The sequence below is a fragment of the Cherax quadricarinatus genome, chromosome 62, assembly GCF_038502225.1.
Source record: "Cherax quadricarinatus isolate ZL_2023a chromosome 62, ASM3850222v1, whole genome shotgun sequence".
Classification (NCBI taxonomy): Eukaryota; Metazoa; Arthropoda; class Malacostraca; order Decapoda; family Parastacidae; genus Cherax; species Cherax quadricarinatus.
Window position 1 is genome coordinate 18,730,155 of NC_091353.1, and position 12,964 is coordinate 18,743,118.

The 12,964-nt window shown below is 41.9% G+C and overlaps 1 protein-coding gene across 1 annotated transcript in view; it reads left to right on the top strand.

Annotated features, from left to right (window-relative positions):
- SMC5 (structural maintenance of chromosomes 5) overlaps positions 1 to 12,964 on the top strand; it is a 454,493-nt gene that overhangs the window by 104,293 nt on the left and 337,236 nt on the right. The gene's annotated exons all lie outside the window — the stretch shown is intronic.

The window sequence follows — 12,964 nt, forward strand, 5'->3', positions numbered from 1 at the left end:
TTAGGTGACACTACACATACATGTACAAGTATATATATACACACCCCTCTGGGTTTTCTTTTATTTTCTTTCTAGTTCTTATTCTTGTTTATTTCCTCTTATCTCCATGGAGAAGTGGAACAGAATTCTTCCTCCGTATGCAATGCATGTTGTAAGAAGCAACTAAAATGCTGGGAGCAAGGGGCTACTAACCCCTTCTTCTGTATATATTACTAAATTTAAAAGGCGAAACTTTCGTTTTTCCTTTTGGGCCACCCCACCTCAGTGGGATACAGCTGGTACATTGAAAGAAGAAGTAATGTTGAAAGATCAGTTATGGAAGGAGAAAAGAGAATATTAATGTGTAAATTCAAGAATTATGTGGATCAAAGTAAAGGTTGGATGCGAAAAGTGGGTCATAATAAGCGTGTATGCACCTGGAGAAGAGAGGAATGTAGAGGAGAGAGAGAGATTTTGGGAGATGTTAAGTGAATGTATAGGAGCCTTTGAACCAAGTGAGAGAGTAATTGTGGTAGGGGACCTGAATGCTAAAGTAGGAGAAACTTTTAGAGAGGGTGTGGTAGGTAAGTTTGGGGTGCCAGGTGTAAATGATAATGGGTTTAGTTATAGGTAATACATATTTTAAGAAAAAGAGGATAAATAAGTATACAAGATATGATGTAGGGTGAAATGACAGTAGTTTGTTGGATTATGTATTGGTAGATAAAAGACTGTTGAGTAGACTTCACGATGTACATGTTTATAGAGGGGCCACAGATATATCAGATCACTTTTTAGTTGTAGCTACACTGAGGGTAAAAGGTAGATGGGATACAAGGAGAATAGAAGCATCAGGGAAGAGAGAGGTGAAGGTTTATAAACTAAAAGAGGAGGCAGTTAGGGTAAGATATAAACAGCTATTGGAGGATAGATGGGCTAATGAGAGCATAGGCAATGGGGTCAAAGAGGTATGGGGTAGGTTTAAAAATGTAGTGTTAGAGTGTTCAGCAGAAGTTTGTGGTTACAGGAAAGTGGGTGCGGGAGGGAAGAGGAGCGATTGGTGGAATGATAATGTAAAGAGAGTAGTAAGGGAGAAAAAGTTAGCATATGAGAAGTTTTTACAAAGTAGAAGTGATGCAAGGAGGGAAGAGTATATAGAGAAAAAGAGAGTGGTGAAGCAATGTAAAAAGAGAGCAAATGAGGGAGTGGGTGAGATGTTATCAACAAATTTTGTTGAAAATAAGAAAAAGTTTTGGAGTGAGATTAACAAGTTAAGGAAGCCTAGAGAACAAATGGATTTGTCAGTTAAAAATAGAAGAGGAGAGTTATTAAATGGAGAGTTAGAGGTATTGGGAAGATGGAGGGAATATTTTGAGGAATTGTTAAATGGTGATGAAGATAGGGAAGCTGTGATTTCGTGTATAGGGCAAGGAGGAATAACATCTTGTAGGAGTAAGGAAGAGCCAGTTATGAGTGTGGGGGAAGTTCGTGAGGCAGTAGGTAAAATGAAAGGGGTAAGGCAGCCGGGATTGATGGGATAAAGATAGAAATGTTAAAAGCAGGTGGGGATATAGTTTTGGAGCAGTTGGTGCAATTATTTAATAAATGTATGGATGAGGGTAAGGTACCTAGGGATTGGCAGAGAGCATGCATAGTTCCTTTGTATAAAGGCATAGGGGACAAAAGAGAGTGCAAAAATTATAGGGGGATAAGTCTGTTGAGTATACCTGGTAAAGTGTATGGTAGAGTTATTATTGAAAGAATTAAGAGTAAGACGGAGAATAGGATAGCAGATGAACAAGGAGGCTTTAGGAAAGGTAGGGGGTGTGTGGACCAGGTGTTTACAGTGAAACATATAAGTGAACAGTATTTAGATAAGGCTAAAGAGGTCTTTGTGGCATTTATGGATTTGGAAAAGGCGTATGACAGGGTGGATAGGGGGGCAATGTGGCAGATGTTGCAGGTGTATGGTGTAGGAGGTAGGTTACTGAAAGCAGTGAAGAGTTTTTACAAGGATAGTGAGTCTTAAGTTAGAGTATGTAGGAAAGAGGGAAATTATTTCCCAGTAAAAGTAGGCCTTAGACAAGGATGTGTGATGTCACCATGGTTGTTTAATATATTTATAGATGGGGTTGTAAGACAAGTAAATGCGAGGGTCTTGGCAAGAGGCGTGGAGTTAAAAGATAAAGAATCACACATAAAGTGGGAGTTGTCACAGTTGCTCTTTGCTGATGACACTGTGCTCTTGGGAGATTCTGAAGAGAAGTTGCAGAGATTGGTGGATGAATTTGGTAGGGTGTGCAAAAGAAGAAAACTAAAAGTGAATACAGGAAAGAGTAAGGTTATGAGGATAACAAAAAGATTAGGTGATGAAAGATTGGATATCAGATTGGAGGGAGAGAGTATGGAGGAGGTGAATGTATTCAGATATTTGGGAGTGGACATGTCAGCGGATGGATCTATGAAAGATGAGGTGAATCATAGAATTGATGAGGGGAAAAGGGTGAGTGGTGCACTTAGGAGTCTGTGGAGACAAAGAACTTTGTCCTTGGAGGCAAAGAGGGGAATGTATGAGAGTATAGTTTTACCAACACTCTTATATGGGTGTGCAGCATGGGTGATAAATGTTGCAGCGAGGAGAAGGCTGGAGGCAGTGGAGATGTCATGTCTGAGGGCAATGTGTGGTGTGAATATAATGCAGAGAATTCGTAGTTTGGAAGTTAGGAGGAGGTGCGGGATTACCAAAACTGTTGCCCAGAGGGCTGAAGAAGGGTTGTTGAGGTGGTTCGGACATGAAGAGAGAATGGAGCGAAACAGAGTGACTTCAAGAGTGTATCAGTCTGTAGTGGAAGGAAGGCGGGGTAGGGGTCAGCCTAGGAAAGGTTGGAGGGAGGGGGTAAAGGAGGTTTTGTGTGCGAGGGGCTTGGACTTCCAACAGGCATGCTTGAGCGTGTTTGATAGGAGTGAATGGAGACAAATGGTTTTTAATACTTGACGTGCTGTTGGAGTGTGAGCAAAGTAACATTTATGAAGGGGTTCAGGGAAACCGGCAGGCCGGACTTGAGTCCTGGAGATGGGAAGTATAGTGCCTGCACTCTGAAGGAGGGGTGTTAATGTTGCAGTTTAAAATCTGTAGTGTAAAGCACCCTCCTGGCAAGACAGTGATGGAGTGAATGATGGTGAAAGTTTTTCTTTTTCGGGCCACCCTGCCTTGGTGGGAATCGGCCAGTGTGATAATAAAAAAAAAAAATAAAAAAAAAATATATACAGTGGACCCTCCCTTACGATGGCATAGCGTTACGTTAAGTCCACCATACGATACATTTAATGCAAAAATTTTACCTCACCTCACGCTAAAAAACTTGCCTTACGTGAGTCGTCCAGGACGCGTCCCACATGTGGCTTCAGCACCAGTGTTTACAAGCCAGCCAGTGTGGTCGCATCCATACATACATTCGGTACATTTCACCTTATCCCAGTGTTTTTTGTGCTTGTAACTGCAAAACAAGTTATCATGGACCCCAAGCGACAGTGTGGAGACTTAAATACTACTCTGCACCACTCCTTCCGACAGTATTTAAGTCTCCGCACTGTCGCTTGATCTTCAGATAGTTCCTGACTATGGAACAGAACTTCTCCAGGCTGAGGGACTGACAACCTCAAATGTACGACTTCAAGGGTGATGGACTGATTACATCGTCTTCACATCTCTACTGTTCCTGCCTGCTTTCTGTATTCGACTGAAGAAGCCTACTGTGTAGGCAAAACGTTTCAGAATAAAGTTGCCTAACTGTTGCCAACCTGGTGAAGGTACTTGTCCAGTTTCCTCTTGATGGCTTCTACACTTGTTCCAGCTATGTTTCTGATAACTTCTGGTAAGATGTTGAATCGTTTGGGACCCCGGATGTTGATACAGTGTTCCCGTATTGTTCCCACCACATCCCTGCTCCTCACTGGGTTTATTTTACACTTCCTCCCATATCTCTCACTCCAGTATGTTGTTATGGCAGTGTGCAGATTTGGGACCAGCCCCTCAAGTATTTTCCAGGTATATATTATCATGTATCTCTCTCTCTCCTCCACTCCAATGAATACATGCTTAATACTTGCAGGTGTTCCCAGTAGTTTAGGTGCTTTACAGGCTTAGTGTGAGCTGTAAATGATCTCTGTATTTGTACCAGCTCCGATATTTCTCCGGCTTTGAATGGGGCCATCAGCACTGAGCAATATTCTAAGTGAGGGAGCACAAGTAATTTGAAGAGTGTCACCATTGGCATTATTTCCTTTGTTTTGAAAGTTCTCAATACCCACCCCTTCATCTTCCTGGCTGTCATGGTCTTTGTCTTGTTGTGGTCTTTAAAAGAAAGGTCCGCTGACATAATTATTCCCAGGTCTTTTACGTGTTCCTTACTTTCTATTGGGTGACCCTTTTGAGTTTTATATATAGTGTTCCTTTTGAGTTTATTCTTTCTATACCTAAGCAGCTGGCACTTATCACCATTGAATGTCATGTTGTTCTCCACTGCCCACTGGAGAACCCTGTTTATGTCTTCCTGTACTCTTTCGGTGTCCTCTACCGTACTGACTTTCATGCTTATTTTAGCATCATCTGCAAATGATGGTACAAAAGTGTGCTGGGTGTTTTTGTCTATGTCTGCTATGAGGATGAGAAACAGCAGAGGTGCCAGGAGAGTGCCTTGGGGCACTGAGCTTTTGACCTCACTGATGCTGGATCTTGCCCTGTTCACTACTACTTTTTGTGTTCTGTGTGTTAGGAAACAAGAAAATCCATCTGCCTACCTTGCCCGTAATGCCCATGGCCTTCGTTTTGTGCACTATCAATCCATGATCACATTTGTCAAACGCCTTTGCAAAATCTGTGTAAATCACATCTGTGTTTTGGTCGTCTTCCAATGCCTCCGTAATTCTGTTATAATGGTTCAGCAGCTGTGACAGGCACGATTGTCCTACTCTAAAACCATGCTGGTTCGGGTTATGTTGGTTGTGCTGCTCCATGAAATTTGTAATCTGCCCTCTCATCACTCTTTTGAAGACTTTTATGATGTGCGAGGTTAGGGTTCCTGGTCTGTAATTTTTAGCTAGTGCTCTACTACCTTCCTTATGCCAAGGAGCTATGTCTGCACTCTTTAAGGCCTCCAGTATTTCACTTAGATCTAAGCTCTTTCCTTAGCCTATCCAGATAGCTATCTATCTTCCTTAGCTTATCTGTGAATTCCTCAACAGTTGTTGATGGTGGTTTGTATACTAGGATAATTACCAAATTCCTATTTTCAACTTTAATGCCTAGAATTTCTGCTATATCATTCGTAGTGTTCAGCACTTCTGTGCAACAGAAAGTACCTTTAACATAGATTCCTACTCCTCCCTGCAAGCTATTAATTCTGTCACATCTACACATGTTGTAGTTTTCTGTCTTTATATCTCTATCTAAAACATCCCTTGTATGTGTTTCTGTAAATGCTCTGAACATGACATTCGCTTCTGTTAGGAGCCCACTGACATTAACTTTGTCATTGTTATTTGATTTCAAACCCTGAATATTTGCAAATATGTCCCCTGGTGTACACACCCCTGGTTTCTCCAGTACTGGGTTCGCATTTGGTTGCTTATTCGGCCTTGATGGGCTGATGCCTGGTTTGGTACGTTCCATGTTACTGCCCACCTGTCCTCTCTGTACCATTCCCCCTGTTTGTCTCTTCCTTTGGTTCGATCTTTTCTCTTTTTGTCTAAAAAGATTGCTGTTCAATTTCCCTTTCTCTGCAAGCTCTGTAGCGTTCCTTTTATATGGTGGTCTGGGCAGCTCAGGTCATAACATTCTCTGGACTGCGTTGAAGCTTTACACATTACTGGATGGAAGTACAGTGGACCCTCGTTTTTCGTAATTAATCCATTCCAGGAAGTGTGACTATTTTCGAAATTGATGAGTTTTTGAAATCATTTTCCCCATTAGAAATAATGTAAATACAATTAATCCATTCCGTATACCCAGAAGTATTAAAACAAAAATTTTTTTTACATGAAATATAGATGTAGTACATACACAATACAGTGGGACATGATGAATGAAGCATTAACAGCATAACACTTACCTTTATTGGCAATTCTTAGTGTGTGGAAGACTGGAGGAGGGGAGAGATTGGGTTATTTACTTATTGGAAGGGGAATCCCCTTCCATCAGCACCTCAGGTACCAAGTCCTTTTCTGGGGTTACTTCTCTTCTCTGTTTTTTAATGCCACTAGGACCAGCTTGAGAGTCACTGGAACCCTGTCTTGCAAAAAAAAAGTGTCCAGAGAGCTTTGTTTCTGGCATCTCTTTAAAACTTCCCTAAAATGTCACTGTACAAGTTGCCGATATGGCTTGCAACAGCCTAACAGCCTTGTCAGGGTGATGTTTCTCCATAAATCTTTCCATCCTAACCACATTTCAAAAATCTCCTTAATTTCTGAAGAAGGCAACTTCTTCCATCTCTCTTCCTCCTCCTCTGCAGCAATATTCTGAGTAGCGGTCTGTTGCTGTTCCAGCTGAAGCTCTTGCAGCTCCTCAGTGGTTAGCTCTTCGTTGTGGCCCTCCACCAACCCTTCCACATCCTCCAAACTCACATCCAACCCCATGGAACTCCCCAATGCCACAATAGATTTCACAACTGCCATAGGCTCTTCAGGGTCAGCCCCAAACCCTTCAAAATCCCTCTTGTGGACACAATCTGGTCACAATTTTCTCCAAGTAGAGTTCAAAGTCCTGGTAGTCACTCCCTCCCAAGCCTTACCTCTAAGGCTTATGCAATGGAGGATACTGAAGTGATCTTTCCAAAACTTTCTTAGGGTCAAGTGAGTGACTGAGGTCACATTAAAGCACCTTTGAAAAATTGCTTCGGTATAGAGTTTTTTAAAGTTTGAAATGATCTGTTGGTCCATGGGCTGGAGGAGAGGAGTGGTGTTCGGGGGCAAGAACTTTACCGTGATGAACCCATACTCCTCCAGAATTAGGTCATCCAAGTTTGAATGATGAGCAGGTGCATTATCCATTAGCAGGAGGCACTTGAGATCCAATTTCTTTTCCAGGAGGTAATTCTTCACACTAGGGCCAAACACTTCATTGAACCACTCGATGAAAATTTCCCTCGTGACCCATGCCTTATTATTAGCTTTCCAAAACACACACAATTTACTCTTCATAACATTGTTTTTCTTGAACACTCTGGGATTTTCAGAATGGTACACTAGTAACGGTTTCACTTTGAAATCCCCACTAGCATTAGCACAGAACATGAGTGTCAGCCTGTCATTCATAGGCTTGTGTCCTGGCAGTCCCTTTTCCTCATGAGTAATGTAGGTCCTCTTTGACATTTTCTTCCAAAAGAGGCCTGTTTTGTCACAATTGAACACTTGTTCAGGTTTTAATTATTCAGTCTGTATGTACTCCTTGAATTCACTTACGAATTTTGTAGCTGCAGTTTTGTCCGAACTGGCAGCCTCACCATGCCTTATCACACTGTGTATGCCACTACGGTTCGTAACCTTTTCAAGGTTTCCGACGTACTAGTAAGCCTTACGCACCCGTTTTTTTTGACGTACTAGTACACCTAAATTCTAGCGCCCTCAAATCTAATGAGAGAAAGCTGGCAGGCCTGCATATGAAAGAATGGGTCTATGTGGTTAGTGTGCGCAGTATAAAAAAAATCTTGCAGCACGCAGTATGCAATGAGAAAAAAAAAAGTTTGACAGTGTTTTTGGTTTAAAACAGCGACTTTGCATTGTATTTTCGTATGGTATTTATGATGGTATTCTAGTTTTCCTGGTCTCATTTTATAGAATGGAAGACATATTACAGAAATTAAGAAGATTTTGATTGGTTTTACAATGAAAAGTACCTTGAAATTGAGCTCAGAGTAGCAGAAATCTTCGATTTTTGCCGAAGTTCAAAAGTAAACAAATCATGCTATGCATCCAATACACGTCAGCTGGTGAGTCTAATATTCTTTCACAAGTGCATTGATATTATTTATACCATTTCTATACTAATGCAGTAGTCTGAATAACAGTAAGTCTTCTATTTTTTGTGAGAATAAAAATTCAAAGTGGAAAGCAAAAGAATGTAAGAGGGGGGTGGGGACGTGACTAATGAACAGAAGAAATGTTATTTTAGTGCCAGGAATGACTTTCTTGTTTATTCTGGACCCTATTTAGAAATTGGCAAAATTGCTAAATTCTGACCACTTTATTGGATAGTTGAAATCGGTAAATGGGTGGTTTCTTGTACTCATTCGATATAAAAAAAAATGGAGTTCTAGCGAAATAGTTTTGATTTTTGTCGGCTAGTACACTGAAATTGGCAGAAAATAGGGCTCAAAGTGATCAAAATCGCCAATGCGTAAACATCGTCGAGACCGCTAACTTCGCGAGAGCATAATTCTGTAAGTTTTCCATCAAATTTCACATTTTTCGTCTCATTATGATCGGGGAAAGATTCTCTATCTTTTCATAAGTTTTTTTTTTTTTTTTTAAATTTGGCAATCCTGAGAACAAGTCTGGGAGAGGGCCTGTCTACCCTGAAAGGGTTAAATCTCTCAAACCAGCCTTTGCTGTCCTTAAATTCACAAATATCAATACTCATTGCAGGCAATTTCTTTACGAGATCGTCATGCAACTGCCTAGCCTTGTTACAAATAAGCGACTGCATAAGACTATCTCCTGCTAATTGTTTCTCATTTATTCACACCAATAATAACTTCTCAACATCTTTGAGTACTGGCGATCTCATTTTTGTCAGCATATTTACCCCCTTTGCAACAACAGCTTCCTTGATTTCCTTTTGCTTGGCTACGATGGAAGCTATAGTTGTATGGGGTTTCTTATACATCCTGGCCAGTTCGGCCACATGTACACCACTTTCGTATTGTCCAGTGATGTTTTTCTTGAATTCAATTGTATTTCTCACCTTCTTTACCAAAGACCTGACACTAGGAGCTTTCTTTGGAGTCATGGTAGCTTATTTAGCACTTGCAAGCACTAAAAGGAATGGAATATTATGAAATATTTCGTATGAACAAGTGAGGGGACCGTCACTCACTGGTAAACAATGCCATACTTTCTGGGAAGGGAGTGCGAGGCGGCTCGGAGCCGTGAGTATGCGTCTGGGACGAATGACTATTTGCGAGTCAAACGACAATTCGCGAGTCAATGTTTTGACAAAAATAACATTATGATTTTCAAAAATTACAACTTTTGAGCCTTACGATTATAGAGGGTCCACTGTACCTGCACTCTTTGTTGAAACTACACTTTCCCTTCCTCAACATGTTGGTACATTTTCTGTGTTTATTTCAGCAATCTCTGTCGTCAACAGAGTAAAGTCCGAGGCAGCTACGGTGAAAAGCTCTGTTCCACAAGGCACAGTACTCGCTCCCATCTTGTTCCTCATCCTCATATCTGACATAGACAAGGATGTCAGCCACAGCACCGTGTCTTCCTTTGCAGATGACACCCGAATCTGCATGACAGTGTCTTCCATTGCAGACACTGCAAGGCTCCAGGCGGACATCAACTGAATCTTTCAGTGGGCTGCAGAAAACAATATGAAGTTCAACGATGAGAAATTTCGATTACTCAGATATGGTAAACACGAGGAAATTAAATCTTCATCAGAGTACAAAACAAATTCTGGCCACAAAATAGAGCGAAACACCAACGTCAAAGACCTGGGAGTGATCATGTCGGAGGATCTCACCTTCAAGGACCATACCATTGTATCAATCGCATCTGCTAGAAAAATGACAGGATGGATAATGAGAACCTTCGAAACTAGGGAGGCCAAGCCCATGATGACACTCTTCAGGTCACTTTTTCTATCTAGGCTGGAATATTGCTGCACACTAACAGCACCTTTCTAGGCAGGTGAAATTGCTGACCTAGAAAATGTACAGAGAACCTTCACGGTGCGCATAACAGAGATAAAACACCTCAATTACTGGGAGCGCTTGAGGTTCCTAAAACTGTATTCCCTGGAACGCAGGCGGGAGAGATATATGATTATATACACCTGGAAAATCCTAGAGTGACTAGTACCGAACTTGCACATGAAAATCACTCACTACGAAAGCAAAAGACTTGGCAGACGATGCAACATCCCCCCAATGAAAAGCAGGGGTGTCACTAGCACGTTAAGAGACCATACAATAAGTGTCAGGGGCCCGACACTGTTCAACTGCCTCCCAGCATACATAAGGGGGATTACCAACAGACCCCTGGCAGTCTTCAAGCTGGCACTGGACAAGCACCTAAAGTCGGTTCCTGACCAGCCGGGCTGTGGCTCGTACATTGGTTTGCTTGCAGCCAGCAGCAACAGCCTGGTTGATCAGGCTCTGATCCACCAGGAGGCCTGGTCACAGACCAGGCCGCGGGGGCGTTGACCCCCGGAACTCTCTCCAGGTAAACTCCAGGTAATATAGGCACATACCTTTTGCATAGTATCTGCAAATGTTACTGATTTTGTGTTGTTCCCAAGTTCTGCCACCTGATCTGAGTTCTCGTGTTCACTTTCTTCTAGGCTAATTTCTTCCCTTTTCTCATTTTCATTTGTTCCTGCACTAGCTTTCTCATCCTCTCTTTCCCTTTCCCCTTCCGCTATGTTATGTATCCCTGTTTCATTCTTTTCCGACTTGCTCTGTAGGACGTTTTCCACTCTTCCACGCCCTTGTTTTCACCTCTGTTATCACTTTCCTCCTTTTCTTGTTCCTTATCCCCTGTTTTCCACTCTTCATATAACTCTGGCAAGCTCCTTAGAAACTTCCTTACGCTTTCTAGGTTTTCACTTTTCAGTACCTCTCTTATGCCTAACCAGCTGTCTTTTTCACTGGGACACCTCCAGAAACAACTTTCTTATGTTAGGTCATTTGTCATGGTTGCATGAAGCTTTGTACATGATATATGTGATGTTTTACCACATATTTCACAATCAGTGCCCCTCATGTTTCTCCCAAAAAATTTTTCACATATACAACAGACTTTACTCCTGGCCATGATCACTTTTAAGCAGGTGTATGTGGTGGATGGTGGGTTAATATGTGTGGGCTGGGAGGTGGGGTGGCTGGTAGGTGGGGGGGTTGGACAGTGGGTATCCTTGGATAGAGGGTAGGGATGATAGGAGGAGGGGGCTGTGCAGTGGGGTGGTAAGCTGGGAGGTGGGGATCTGTGGAAAGAGGGTGAGGGTGTGAGGAAGGGGACCAGGGGTTGGGATTGTTGGTTGGGCGGTGTAGGATCCATGGAATGGGGGGAGGCACGAGGCAGGGGCTGGGAGGAGGGGTGCACGTGGCACTTGCACACTTGTTCCCATATAATTACACCATAGATTGTACACTACACTCAGGATTAAAAAGGATTAACTCTTATCCACAAATTTAGTTTACTATATCACTGCCTAGTCATATTCTTTTCCCTCGTTTTAAAACTTGTACAATAGTTTACACTTCACTGTCACCTCTGGCAATGATTTTATTGCTGGTGATGGTCGACCCATGAATATATTCCATATATTATGCACCATGTATTGGGCATTTGCCACATTGCTGTAATCTACAATTTAAGATCACTATATCACTGAACATCAATACCTCATCATTCACTGTATTCCTTATATGAGATGAGAACAATCCTTCAGTTTAAAACACTACCCATTGTGTGGTAACACCTATAGGTCTAGTTCACAACCCGCTCTCCTCACTTTTATTAATAATAATATCTTATATTCTCCTGTCGGTTTAACAGTAGTCCTTTTTTGTTTCTTAATTTTTCTGCTCTTTGAGTTTAGGCTAATCCCTGATCTTTCTTATTTCCCTCACTGATCTACTATCACTGCTAATCATAAATCATTTCCAATATGGCACCCTCCATAACAACCGTTACTCTGAGGCCTGGCACACTAACACTTGGCACTGTAATCTCTATTTTTTCTCTTCAATGATCACTGATGCTTCCCTTCTGTGTGTTTAAAAACGTATATGCACTTTAGGTTTTCACATGCCTATTTTCCGCACTCTGGCCCCTCTGGGATTGCCAGATACACACGAATTTGGCGGAGCTCCAACACGCGCGACTTCCCCCACCATAGTACAAAAAGGAACCATACTCACACTCATACCTTGCTTATACTCCAACAGTTGTCAGGTCCCAGAAACCATTCATCTCCATTCACTCCTGTCACACACTCACACATGCCTGCTGCATGTCCAAGCCCCTTGCACACAAAACCTCATTTACCCCTTCCCTCCATATTTACCTAGGATGACCATAACCTCTCCTCCCCTCTACTGCAGATTTATACACCCTCCAGGTCATCTTATTTTGCTCTAACCCCTCAAAATGACCAAACCTCTTCAACAACCCCTCCACAGCCCTCTAGATAATACTTTTCGTAACTCCACACCTCCTAATTTACAAACTATGAATTCTCTGCATAATATTTACACCACACATTGCCCTTAGACACGACATCTCCGCTGCCTCCAGCCTCCTAATCGCTGCAACATTCACAACCCATGCTTCACGCCCAGATAAGAGTGTTGGCACCACTGTACTCTTGTACATTCCCTTCTTTGCATTCATGGATAATGTTCTTTACAGATACCTCAATACACCACCCACCTTTTTTTCTTCATCACTTCTATGGTTTACCTTGATTTTCATATGTCCATCCTGACACTTCCACTCCCATATACCTGAACACATTCACTTCTTCCATACTTCCTCCCTTCCTCTAATCTAATATCCAATTTTTCCTTACCTAACTTGCTTGATACCTTAATCACCTTACTCTTATCTTTGTTCATTTGCAACTTCTTTACACATCCTCCTAAACTCGTCCACAAACCTTTGCAACTTCTCTTTAGAATCTCTCAAAAGCACAGTATCATAAGCAAAAAGTAATTGTACCAACTCCCATTTTGTATTATATTTCACATATTTTAAT